The 14768-nt window shown below is 37.4% G+C and overlaps 1 protein-coding gene across 2 annotated transcripts in view; it reads left to right on the forward strand.

The window, feature by feature from the left end:
• Positions 1–362: 362 nt before the first annotated feature.
• The window catches only part of LOC106063694 (FMRFamide receptor-like), a 141034-nt gene continuing 126628 nt past the window's right edge, over positions 363–14768 (forward strand). For both annotated transcript variants that reach the window (XM_056037049.1, XM_056037047.1), the window contains exon 1: positions 363–821. The gene's annotated coding sequence lies outside the window, so the exon portion shown is untranslated. The remainder of the gene's footprint in view (positions 822–14768) is intronic.

Below are 14768 nucleotides of genomic sequence, written 5' to 3' on the forward strand. Positions count from 1 at the left end.
AAAAAAAGTATGGATATAAAAATCTGGGTATAATAAATATTGGTATAAAAATCTGGTTTTAATAAACTGTGTATATAAAATCGGTATAAAAAAATCTGGGATTATAAAACATGTGTAAAAAAACAACTAGAAATAAAAATCTGGGTATAAAGGCACAAATTAGTTGGCCGTCTCTTAATAAGCTCTAAGTGTAGGAGTGTGAATGCCCTTCTTTCCAACTCTCTCCCTCTCTCTCTCCCTCTCTCTCTCTCTCTCTCTCTCTATGTCCCAACTTCCATTCATACTGCTTCACACACCCCTCTCTCCCCCACCCTTACTTCACTAAGTATTTCCTTGTTTCTCCCACACTTTCCACACAGCCACCCGCCAAACCTTGATATTCGTCTGCTAGGGGCCGACAACTCTCCACAACCGTGAACTGCAGACGACTGGATTATTATTTATACTTTCTTAGCACGCCAACACTAACTCACTGGCGCTTCTAAGTTTTCATTTATTTATTTAATTTATTCACATTTTAGAAACCCATTTAATACTTTATTAATTCCGTTGAAAACTAAATAGAAAAACAATTTTACTTTCCTATGGGAAGTATATTATTATAAATAAGTGCAAATGAAAAATTGTCCTATATACAAACTTAACGCAAACTGTCCTTAGCATTATTTATAAACACTGTGTTATTTACTACACATGTGTGTTTGTTTCTACGGTCCTGTGTTTGAAACGAAAAGTCGTATTGATTTATATTTAACATTTGGATCTATGTTACTAAGTTCGCTATTGCCAGACATCGAATTGCACTACGAACATCTACCCAGGTAAGGAAGTTTGTCTTGGTATTTATTTGAACAATATTTTTAGTTTTAACTAACAAAATTCAAGCAGCGACTTTATTTTAAAAGAAACTTTAAATTTTCACGACAATTTTTGTAGTGCTAAGAAATCGCCATGTCCAGTCTAAAGTAGTAGATATAAGTCTATGGTTCAGACGTAGCAAACAGACGCGTTACTTGGGTCGGTATCACACTGTGCGATTGGTACCCCCCTTTACATCTACTAGCGTCGCCACTGTTAAAATATTTGGCTTAAGTCTGTTGTTTGAGACCATGTGTGAAACAGTTTTAACATAATTAGGTTTTCAAACATCCTCTTCTAAGATTGGGGGTCGGGTACAGTGGGACCGACTTCCATTAAATGCGTTGTGCTAACATTCCATTTTTTTTTGCATAAAAATAGTAAACACATTACATCGAACTAACCAAAAAAGTTAATTTCTTAACTCTTTGACTCCGTAACGACTCTCCCAACGTTGATTTGAACCATTTCTGTATGGTATTGAAGTGTTTCAGATCGTAAGAAACATATGCACTTTATTTACAATTTAATACAACCGCTTTACCTATTCGACCCTATACAAATGTTTTACAATGCCTCTATTCAAGTCACAACTTCATGCAGGGTGGAAGGAGGGTTGAAAACGAAACCAGGAACCTGAACACGGATCTCAAAATCATCTGAAACGATTTTCCTAGATATTTAACATTTGGTGTATATTGCTTAGAAAAAAATTACTAGCTCGTTGGCCAGAAGGGGAAAATTTAGTTTGACCGTCATATTTTTTTCAAATAAAAAAAAATGTTTAAAAAGAAAATTAATTTGGCTATAAAATAGTTAACAAAAAATATGGCATAGTTAGTCGTAGTGTACCAAAAATTGTGGTGCTTATTGAATTTAGAGTTGCTATCAGGTTATTGATGGATTATCTAAGTTTCGCTTATATTTTACGTAATTCTAATATAGATTACATCTAGATTTTAGATCTAGAAGTAGATCTAAATCTAGACTAGATCTTAAGAGTTATAAATCAGAAGTCTAGATCTAGTCCTAAAAGTGTAAAAAAAAATTATAATTTATCTTTTTTTTTTAAAAAAAAAATAGAGCCAAAAATCATTTCATTATTTTGTACACCGCATACACCAGAAAACTTGCTTTTTTTAGCGGCCCTAGAAAGGGGAAAAGACTCTATTAGTTTTGTGTGGTGTGTCTGTCCGTCGTCCCGTTTAAATCGCGTAAACTAGAAAAGATATTGAAAATCCACCATTATAGTATTTTAAGACCATTCAAAGTTCTGATGCAACGGCTACTTTTTGTTTTTTTGAAAGGGAAAAAGCTAATTTTTAAAAACAATTATGCAAGCAGTTTTTTCATAACAATACACCATATGTACAACTATCCCTATTAATAGTAACAAACACTGGGTGCTGTTTAGTAAGGGAGCTGTAAACTTACCATATTTTTAACACATTTATGCAAACGGTTTTAGATTTTTTTTACTATTCTATACTTTTTTACTAAGTTAAATAAGGTCTGTCCTACTATTTATAACATTTTTTTTTAATCTTTTTTTTTTTAAGAAAAAAAATCTATTTAATATGCACATATGTAAAACATAATTTAAAACTACAATGAATAAGTAGTTTTTCGTATTATCGAAATTTCAATGCTCCACAACAACAAATGTAAATGTGTTATTTTCTTTGACTAAGAGATTGATCCTTTACAAAACTATCAGATCATTTAGATTTAGATAATCATTATAAGACATCATTTTGGCCAGGCTCACATCTAACTTCACATTCACTTTGACCTATCCCTTAATCTGCTGAACCGTTGGAGCACCACACAGGATCTGTCAATCTTCTTTCTCCATTTTTCTCTGTCATTTGCCTTTGATTGAATTTCATTGTGATAATATTTCTGAAATATTTCTTTTTTTTTTTTTTTTAACTGCCTGGGTGGACCACTTCGGGGGGCCGATTTTGAGTTTGTGTTTTCACACAAACTGTCGTTGTAACCTTGTTTTTATAGTTTTTCCCGCTATGTATGAACGTCTCCAGTAATAAATGTACAAAGGCCCCGAGCAAACTGAAAGCAATCAAAATGAAATTTCGGAGACTGTGACGTCACACCGAGTATTCCCGATTACTCCATTCGCTACCGGAAGAACAAAAATGAACAAGTTCAAGACATAGAGGTTTCTTAACTCTTTCTCTCCTAACTGACGATACCAGCGTTGTTTCCACCAGAATGTGGTAAATATTTACGGAGAGAAAGAGTTAAGTTAGTGTACACTTCCGGTCTAAGTTCATCTACCCGAGTTGACTTTTCATTTTTCTCTCATGACATCAAAAGTCAATGTCATATTCCCCCCCCCCCCCCTTGTTTTTACCAAGCAAGTTGCTTGTTCTAGTTATGCTCTTTGACGCATGCGCACTCTTTGAACTACCAGACTTGGATTTCTTTGAACATTACCATCAATCCACACATGACACCCGGGTCATACAAACTTTTTGCTGGCATCCAACCAACACTCCAAAACACTCTCTGACATGAATAGAGTAGAAGTTGACAAAGGTTCATATTTTTATAGACAAGGCGTTGGGCAGTGAGCGAACTGGCTAGACCCAGTAACCCCTTGGTTTAGCTTCTCATGTAGACTTACAGAGTCATTTTGTATGAATATATCACAAGAAGATCTGACTGATCTGACTGAAGTAGAGGTAAATTCTAGTTAAAATTGAGCTGATCAATCATCTGAATAATTAAATGATGGCGTTGGGAACGTAAGCCAAAAGGCATTTAACTCTTTTCTCTCCGAAATTATTTACCACATTCTGATGGAATTAACGTTTGTATCGTCGGTTAGGAGAGAAAGAGTTAAGACGACTAACGAACGAAGGGAACAAGCTAGTAAAATTTCCTTTCAGAACTTCTGGTTCTATAGGCCATCTGTTTATATGTCCGAAAGGTATCAAGGGTGTTATGTGGCCAGCACAACGACCAACCATCCTTTACTTTCCCCAACTAATCTAAGGTACATTAGAGTTTGATGGACTCAGGGGCGTCCTAAAAATCCAGATATTTGAAATCCCCAATAACAAAGAATCTAGAACCCGAGAGCCCTCCCTTTGGAAGCGATGCGCTTTACCACTCAGCCACCGTGCCCCAACTAAAAGTGTACATTTGTTGTTAATCCAAAAAAAGCAACAAAATAATTACTACCGTTTGGTTATTAATTATCAGGAAATAAAATCATGCTCTTGACAAAAATTAAAGATTTAAAACAAGTTATCGCTAAAGGTATATACGTTCTTCATCCAGGGTCACGGGACAGTCACCAAACAAAGAGTTACCAGGCAGAACGAAGTCATTTAGAATACAAATTTCTTTTCTTTTTTCCTTACTAAATCTTCCGTCATTGATTCCCAAACTGTGTTCCGCGGAACCCTAGTGTACCGCGAGGCCTGAATTGGTGTTCTACGAACTGCTCGAATAATTAACTAGAAGACCACCAAGTGAATTAACCACTCTAAAAAAAAAATTAACAAAGTGTTCCGCTAAGTCCTCAAAATGTGCGAAGTGTTCCGCTAAGTACTCAAAATGTGCGAAGTGTTCCGCTAAGTCCTCAAAATGTGCGAAGTGTTCCGCTAAGTACTCAAAATGTGCGAAGTGTTCCGCTAAGTACTCAAAATGTGCGAAGTGTTTCGAAAAGTACTCAAAATGTGCGAAGTGTTCTGCTAAGTACTCAAAATGTGCGAAGTGTTCCGCTAAGTACTCAAAATGTGCGAAGTGTTCCGCTAAGTACTCAAAACGTGCGAAGTGTTCCGTGTCAGGGGTTCAATTTACATATATATGCTGCTTGTCTCTTGTCTTGTTGCTTAACTTAGCTCTCTAGGGTTTTCACTTATACGAACAAATATTACTTGATTCTTACATTCTTCAATACTCAATTACAATTACTTAATTCTTGCTTAGTTACTCAAATAAGAACAGTTACCACTAGATACACATCAACTCCAACTCTAGATCTCCAAGAATATAACAATGAAATTTTAATATCCAATATAGCTCAGATAATGCACAATAAATATTACTTAAACAAACACCAGTCCAGGAAGCTACTATCCAACCTTCCTGGACCGGGAGCGAGACCTTACTGACTTAACACACTCTCTCGCACATTCAACGAAGACTTAATCACTCAGATCACAACACGTGCAACACTTTGCATTCATAACAAGGGGATATAACAATCATACCAAAATATCAAACTAACATTCATTCTCGCCATACCTCTCCCTGACATTCCGCAAAGTACTCAAAATGTGCAAAGTGTTCCGCTAAGTCCTCAAAATGTGCGAAGTGTTCCGCTAAGTACTCAAAATATGCAAAGTGTTCCGCTAAGTACTCAAAATGTGCAAAGTGTTCCGCTAAGTCCTCAAAATGTGCAAAGTGTTCCGCTAAGTCCTCAAAATGTGCAAAGTGTTCCGCTAAGTCCTCAAAATGTGCGAAGTGTTCCATTAAGGTGAAGGTTAACGAAACACTACCTTGCGTTCTTTTCCCGTTCCAAACAGTGCGCAACATAAAACGCTGGTGCGCAACATAAAACGCTGGTGCGCAACATAAAACGCTGGTGCGCGACATAAAACGCTGGTGCAGGGGCAGAGATACAACAATTTTTAAAAATACATTGTCCATTCAGTAAGGGTCACTTGGATCGGTGTCACCCGGTGCCGCACGCACCTCCGCACCGCATTAGTGACGCCACTGTGTCCATTAATTTGAAAGATACTTCGAAGGTCTGGCATAATGAGGTAAATAATGAGGATCGAAAACTCACAATTACGCAAATACATCAAAGTGAGATTTAAAATTATGCCGTTCCTTGGCCATTAATATTCATTTTTTTTTAAATTTTATTCTAGACAGACACTATTTAGACACTATTTAGACTCAATTCTGTATAAGTGTCTTTCTGAAATCTGGTCCTCTACACCAGATACAACAATTTTCAGGAAGTTCGCAGTTGGAATAAAGCCTTCTTTGTCTCATTCTAACCTCCCCTTTACTGCATTTTTTTTTCATTTTTTTTCATTCTCTTTCCTTCTCTGTGTGTGTGTGTGTGTGTGTGTGTGTATCTTTATGCCCGTCTCTGAACTTGTTCACAATGTGTTCAACCTAGCAATACTCCCAACACATATATTTTCATATATACACGGTTGTTGTCAGTGGCGTAGCTAGGATATATGACGCCCTCCAATAAAAAGATATAAACGAAATGAAATAGCTAACAGACGATTTTATTGGAAATAATAATAGTAATAAAAATAATAGAAAAAATATATTAATAATAATAATAATCCTTATTAACCATAAGGACATTTGTCTTACAATTTGTGCATTACTTCAAACATAACATTATAATTAAAGAAAACCAAAATGTACATTCACACCAGACTCACTCATAATTTACATGCGAAAAGTTTATATCAGATTGATTGATTTGTATTAATGATTTGATTGCCAGGGGAACAAAAGAGTGTTTGTGTCTGTTTGTCTTTGCTGTTGGGGTCTGTATCTCTTTTGGGATGGTAAAATCACAAAATCCTGACACAAAGGGTGATTATTTATCTCTAGAACAGTGATGCCCAAAATACGGCCCGCGGGCCATATTGGGCCCGCGACTTGGTTCCATCCGGCCCGCCGAGATGTCGGCAAAAAGTGTAGACACACCCCTCCAAAAAAAAAAAGGTCAAATAATGTTGGGCCTCACTTGTAAAGAAAGTGTGCCTGTTTAAAAAAAGAACAATATATAAACCTCATTATCAAACACAACAAATATGACGGCATTCTTGGTTTGAGCCGCGAATAAAAAGATTGTTAAACTACGCCTACAGATTGGAGATCGATGGAAATATTTAGCAAAATAAGCGACAAGAAAATGAGTTGGTGGTAAAACTAGCTTCCATGTTGCTTTTATTGTAAGCACAGAAATTAAGCCATTTTCTGATGCGTGAAAAAATCACTTCAGATATCCAATTTCTTATGTAACTACTAGATCCACGGGTTTCTAATCAAATAGTCTCAAATTCAGGTAAATTTCATTTCGTTTTTTTTTCGTGCGCATTTCCGTTCATGTGGCCCGCGACATGAGAGTCAGAAATTTAAATAGCCCGCAAGTAGAATTTGATTGGGCATCACTGCTTTAGAATATTTGTATTCATTGTTAAAGTACTACTGATTCGAAAAACAAATCCACTTGACAACAAAATAGTACAAAGGAATTTTACGTTATTTTTGTTTTTTCTGCCAACACACTATCACTAGTTTCTAGCAGCTCTCTTTCAATGGACGAATATTGCCTAATTAGTGAATGGTAAATGTGTCATCTTTAGTCGCAAATAATCACAGTCTTCATAGAGATTCGAACCAAAGACCCCCAGGTTCTGACGCCAAGCATCTAACCGCTAAGCCACCTTGCCCTACTGACTTGATATAAGCTTGATAACAAATTGTGAACAAATTTCTTTTTAGACAAAATTGTATTTAACGTAATAAACGAAGCGTTCAATTCCAATGTAGATATTATTATAGCTTTTATAGCATGCTCAGAGCGCTTTGGTCCAATCTCATTTGTGGATCAGTGGGGGGGGGGGTATCTAGGAGTTGGTTTGCCGTGCTGCCTTTAGGCGCCCAGTAAACACAACTCTGCCCGAGTCGAACCTCGAGCCCCCTTCTAGGTCCTAGTTCAAGCGCACTTGGCCTCTCGACCACGCTTCCCACAGATAGATCTGTAGCAACACTAGTGTAATATACACAGCATTCAATTCCAATGTAGATAGATCTATAGCAACACTAGCGTAATATACACAGCATTCAATTCCAATGTAGATAGATCTATAGCAACACTAGCGTAATATACACAGCATTCAATTCCAATGTAGATAGATCTGTAGCAACACTAGTGTAATATACACAGCATTCAATTCCAATGTAGATAGATCTGTAGCAACACTAGTGTAATATACACAGCATTCAATTCCAATGTAGATAGATCTGTAGCAACACTAGTGTAATATACACAGCATTCAATTCCAATGTAGATAGATCTGTAGCAACACTAGTGTAATATACACAGCATTCAATTCCAATGTAGATAGATCTGTAGCAACACTAGTGTAATATACACAGCATTCAATTCCAATGTAGATAGATCTATAGCAACACTAGCGTAATATACACAGCATTCAATTCCAATGTAGATAGATCTGTAGCAACACTAGTGTAATATACACAGCATTCAATTCCAATGTAGATAGATCTATAGCAACACTAGCGTAATATACACAGCATTCAATTCCAATGTAGATAGATCTGTAGCAACACTAGTGTAATATACACAGCATTCAATTCCAATATAGATAGATCTATAGCAACACTAGCGTAATATACACAGCATTCAATTCCAATGTAGATAGATCTGTAGCAACACTAGTGTAATATACACAGCATTCAATTCCAATGTAGATAGATCTGTAGCAACACTAGTGTAATATACACAGCATTCAATTCCAATGTAGATAGATCTGTAGCAACACTAGTGTAATATACACAGCATTCAATTCCAATGTAGATAGATCTGTAGCAACACTAGTGTAATATACACAACATTCAATTCCAATGTAGATAGATCTGTAGCAACACTAGTGTAATATACACAGCATTCAATTCCAATGTAGATAGATCTGTAGCAACACTAGTGTAATATACACAGCATTCAATTCCAATGTAGATAGATCTATAGCAACACTAGCGTAATATACACAGCATTCAATTCCAATGTAGATAGATCTGTAGCAACACTAGTGTAATATACACAGCATTCAATTCCAATGTAGATAGATCTATAGCAACACTAGCGTAATATACACAGCATTCAATTCCAATGTAGATAGATCTGTAGCAACACTAGTGTAATATACACAGCATTCAATTCCAATATAGATAGATCTATAGCAACACTAGCGTAATATACACAGCATTCAATTCCAATGTAGATAGATCTGTAGCAACACTAGTGTAATATACACAGCATTCAATTCCAATGTAGATAGATCTGTAGCAACACTAGTGTAATATACACAGCATTCAATTCCAATGTAGATAGATCTGTATCAACACTATTGTAATATACACAGCATTCAATTCCAATGTAGATAGATCTGTATCAACACTAGTGTAATATACACAGCATTCAATTCCAATGTAGATAGATCTGTAGCAACACTAGTGTAATATACACAGCGTTTAATTCCAATGTAGATAGATCTGTAACAACACTAGTGTAATATACACAGCGTTAAATTCTAGTGTAGATAGATCTGTAGCAACACTAGTGTAATATACACAGCGTTCAATTCCAATGTAGATAGATCTGTAGCAACACTAGCGTAATATACACAGCATTCAATTCCAATGTAGATAGATCTGTAGCAACACTAGTGTAATATACACAGCGTTAAATTCCAATGTAGATAGATCTGTAGCAACACTAATGTAATAATAAAACAAACAATTGTAACAAACAGCAACTCTTTTCAAAACTCCAAACATCACACATCCTTCTGCCTTTCTTTCCTGTCAGCTGACATCCATCAGTCGATCACTCCCATTTATAAACTTCATCATAGTCTAACTCATGATTAGTCAGCCAATACTTACAAGCCTGCACATACCATAACAGTAGATAAGTCGAATTATGTTTAGATATAATTTAAAATATAGACAAAAACAGACATTTGTCCCACTACAATGTAACTCTTAACATACCGGAAGCTGAGATCTTACTTTAGAGACATGTTAACCATTATGTCTTGCGAGGGTGTTGTATTATAGCAGTGGCGTAGCAAGGTGATCGTTGGGCCCGGGTTCAAGAATATGATATTGGGCCCCCCCTCCCTAAGATTATGATAAAAATAAATGAGAACTCTGAGAGGACGCATCAAGCTCTCCACGCTGGATCCAGGACCGAGTTCTAACGCTTGGCGTTTTTCCTGCGTTCTACAGTGACTCATGACATCGAAATGTTAATTTTTTGCGAAGACCGAAAAACGAAGGTTTGTTGCATGTTACTAATGAGATTTACATCGATTTGTTAGTTTTTTATATCTCTTCTATTTTTGTTAGAGATTGGGCCTATAATATAACAACATTAGGAATGGTAATAAAAATATATATGAACTTAATAGATTTGAATTACTGCATTCGACACATTTTGTTTTCAATTTTTTAAAGTGCCCTTATGGGCCCCTGTTGGTCCTGGGCTCGGGTTCGTTGAACCCTTTCGCGCCATGGATGCTACGCCACTGTATTATTTATAGCTATCCAGTTATTTAATAAGTGTTCTGACTGCCTATCATTCCTAGTAGCACCCCCCCCCCTCTAGTTAACGCACAGTTACCCTCGACATCAAAAGTACCCCCCCCCCCCACTTCCTCTATTTCCCGGTAACACTTTTTTTTTTAAAACAAGTTCTTTTATCTTCTTGTAAATTCGTGTGTCTCTGAACTCGCTTATTGCACCACTAATTCAACACGACAGCTAGACAGACATCAATAAGACAACGGCTTTGTCTGCACGAAATGCGGGAAAATATGCAGGTCGCAACTGGGGTTTGCGTAGTCATGTGAAACACTGCAATCATCCTTAATCTTCGGAATCTAAGACATGGCCATTATTTTTATTAAAAGACGGTTCACATCAAAACTTTTCCAAAAAAAAATGTCAAAGACTTGAAAAGTGTATACAGTGTTTCGACATACGTGTAAGTTATAACAGAAACCATTGACAAAAGAATGCTGATTATATGAGTTAAGCCCCTTGCTTTGGTTGTCCTCCTTCGCATTGCTGGTCCACAAAACTTTATATTTCTGATATTAAAAGGATATATTTTTTTTTCTATTGTGCTACGCCTTCGCACTTTTATGCATAGACTCTTTAAGCTATCTTAAGTGAAATCGCATGTCTTTAAAGATAAAGACGTCACGAGTCACTTACTGCATAGCGCAATACATATCATAAACCAGACATGGTGTTGGTACATGTGCTGTTACCATCGCCCCATCCCCCCCCCCATCTTTAATGGACTTGCCCTTATCCCCACCTTCTCTTTCATCTTGCTCACATTAAATAATCTTTACAAATATGTATGCAAAAAAATGTGCTGCTTCTGATGGCGAACCACTTTAAGATTGCCTGTTTTAAAAAAGGTAGTTAGAGTAATGACTGCAGGCCTAAAGCCTTGAAGTGAAACACGTGCCAGCCTGGGGCACCGCGAGTCAAAGTTTGGCTATAGCCGTAAGATATAGGAGCCAACAGGACTTCCTCTGAGGTTTGTAGTTTCCCTTGAATCTGTTAAACGATTGGGGCACCAATTCACTTCACCTTCACTTATCCTTGAAACTGTTAAACGATTGGGGCACCAATTCACTTCACCTTCACTTATCCTTGAAACTGTTAAACGATTGGGGCACCAATTCACTTCACCTTCACTTATCCTTGAATCTGTTAAACGATTGGGGCACCAATTCACTTCACCTTCACTTATCCTTGAATCTGTTAAACGATTGGGGCACCAATTCACTTCACATTCACTTATCCTTGAAACTGTTAAACGATTGGGGCACCAATTCACTTCACCTTCACTTATCCTTGAATCTGTTAAACGATTGGGGCACCAATTCACTTCACCTTCACTTATCCTTGAATCTGTTAAACGATTGGGGCACCAATTCACTTCACCTTCACTTATCCTTGAATCTGTTAAACGATTGGGGCACCAATTCACTTCACCTTCACTTATCCTTGAATCTGTTAAACGATTGGGGCACCAATTCACTTCACCTTCACTTATCCTTGAAACTGTTAAACGATTGGGGCACCAATTCACTTCACCTTCACTTATCCTTGAAACTGTTAAACGATTGGGGCACCAATTCACTTCACCTTCACTTATCCTTGAATCTGTTAAACGATTGGGGCACCAATTCACTTCACCTTCACTTATCCTTGAATCTGTTAAACGATTGGGGCACCAATTCACTTCACATTCACTTATCCTTGAAACTGTTAAACGATTGGGGCACCAATTCACTTCACCTTCACTTATCCTTGAATCTGTTAAACGATTGGGGCACCAATTCACTTCACCTTCACTTATCCTTGAATCTGTTAAACGATTGGGGCACCAATTCACTTCACCTTCACTTATCCTTGAATCTGTTAAACGATTGGGGCACCAATTCACTTCACCTTCACTTATCCTTGAATCTGTTAAACGATTGGGGCACCAATTCATTTCACCTTCACTTATCCTTGAAACTGTTAAACGATTGGGGCACCAATTCACTTCACCTTCACTTATCCTTGAAACTGTTAAACGATTGGGGCACCAATTCATTTCACCTTCACTTATCCTTGAATCTGTTAAACGATTGGGGCACCAATTCACTTCACCTTCACTTATCCTTGAATCTGTTAAACGATTGGGGCACCAATTCACTTCACCTTCACTTATCCTTGAATCTATTAAACGATTGGGGCACCAATTCACTTCACCTTCACTTATCCTTGAAACTGTTAAACGATTGGGGCACCAATTCACTTCACCTTCACTTATCGTTGAATCTGTTAAACGATTGGGGCACCAATTCATTTCACCTTCACTTATCCTTGAAACTGTTAAACGATTGGGGCACCAATTCACTTCACCTTCACTTATCCTTGAATCTTTTAAACGATTGGGGCACCAATTCACTTCACATTCACTTATCCTTGAATCTGTTAAACGATTGGGGCACCAATTCATTTCACCTTCATTTACCCTTTAATCTGTTGAACAGTTGGGGTACCAATTCACTTCACATTCACTTATCCCTTAGTCTGTTGAACAGTTGGGGCACCAATTCACTTCACATTCACTTATCCCTTAGTCTGTTGAACAGTTGGGGCACCAATTCACTTCACATTCACTTATCCTTTAGTCTGTTGAACAGTTGGGGCACCAATTCACTTCACATTCACTTATCCCCTAGTCTGTTGAACAGTTGGGGCACCACACTGTCTGTCAACCGTCTTTCTCCATTCCTGTCTTTTGGCCTTGCATAGAATCTCTGCTTAAGCTTGTCTAATAAATTACGTCATAACTATTGGAGTAAAAAGGGCTCGAGATTAATTGTGCTCAATGTAAAAAACTTTCATAAATGACATCATCACACTCGGCATCAAGAACGTAATCCTGTAAGCTATATTACGATGTCAGAATCGCGAATTTACTTCTAGACTACAGACATACTTTATAAGCCTTTAGCGCTGTCCTCCATTTGACAGAATGGTCCGGCATGCCTCATAGTGGCACCGGGGTGGAGATGATCGTAAAAGGAAACGATTAGGCTAAAGGGCAACAAAACAAGACTCCCGTTAGGGTGGCTAAGTGGGTGCGAGAGTATCCTCATGGCTCTGTGCGGAGTTGTAAAGGAGCTCCCACAACCTTGTCAACAATCCAGGCGCCGTTCCTCAAGGGACTGTTGCATAAATGGTGTGCCCCGCACGGTATAAAATTAAAAAAAAATGGCGGAGGTGAGTCCTGAGTGACCTTGTCACTGAAAATGACAGCGTCAAAATAGACACGAGCTAGAACCTCCGCCAGACAGAACACACGGTTCAATCAGGCCGGTCAGAATGAGCTCTTGTTCGCTTTCGCTGGCCTAGAGTTTCAAGAGCCTATGGCTCAACTCTACCTGACAGTTAACAAAGAGGAAGACTGAATGGCAAGATTGATCAGTGGTTATAGACTCATCCTGGACCCCAGACACCTTTTTTTTTTTTTTGCAGGTAACAAAGATGGAGTCCTTTTTGGGCAAACACGACGCTTGATGATTTTGTCTAGTGCTGCAATTAATCAAATTTGTGTGAGTGAATGAAATGCATACGTCTTGATATTAAGTGGAGTTTTTTTTAGTGACTGACTTTTTCTATAAACCTTAGCCATGTTTTGAAGTTGCTTTCGTTTCAGAGTGAGCAGGAGACTGCTAGGCCTCATTCCACGTTTTAGTGGGGGGGGGGGGGTTTAAATAGAGATTTTCATCAATGATTGTAGAAAAAAGAACTTAAACATAGCTAGCGTTTTGGTATATCCGTGTACAGAATATAAGAAGGGTTGATAAGCTTTATTATTTTTTCACCTTTTATAATGTATCTGTTTCATCGTGAACAACAATAAATAGTTAATAATAATAATAATAATAATAATAATAAGAAAAAAGAAAAAACCGCTACCATTATCGATATCGCCGTTCCACTGTCTCATAATTTAAGAAAAACTGAGATAGAAAAACAAAGAAAATATGGGAACCTAGGCTTGGAGATTAAGCGTCTATGGAAATTGTCCAAAATAACAATATACCCCATTGTTATATCAACCGAGGGGATAATAACAACTGACCTCACAGACACCTTCGAGGCCCTTAACATTCCTAGGAACATCTTCGTTGCCTGTCAGAGGGCGGTACTGCTGCAGACCTGCCACATCACCAGAAAATTCCTCAGTGGAAACTGTTAAAGGGACTACGATGAATTTTGTTTCTCTTTAGCGAAACTCGACCCTGGCAGCGCCAGAGAATGACTACTCGTTCATTTCTAACATAATAAAAATAATCTTTATTGTCCGTATGGAAATTTGTCTTACAATTTGTGCATTACACCAAACAAAAAAAAAACATTACATTACATTAATGTAACAGTTGAGTACGCTACATTCATGGTAAGCATGTGTAGGCTGAATGCTGTTAATTACATCAATAAAACAACAGTTAACAAACTTTGTATACCATGAAATCTTGAATACAACAGTAGACATGACATGAAAG

This window comes from Biomphalaria glabrata, chromosome 7, assembly GCF_947242115.1.
Source record: "Biomphalaria glabrata chromosome 7, xgBioGlab47.1, whole genome shotgun sequence".
Classification (NCBI taxonomy): Eukaryota; Metazoa; Mollusca; class Gastropoda; family Planorbidae; genus Biomphalaria; species Biomphalaria glabrata.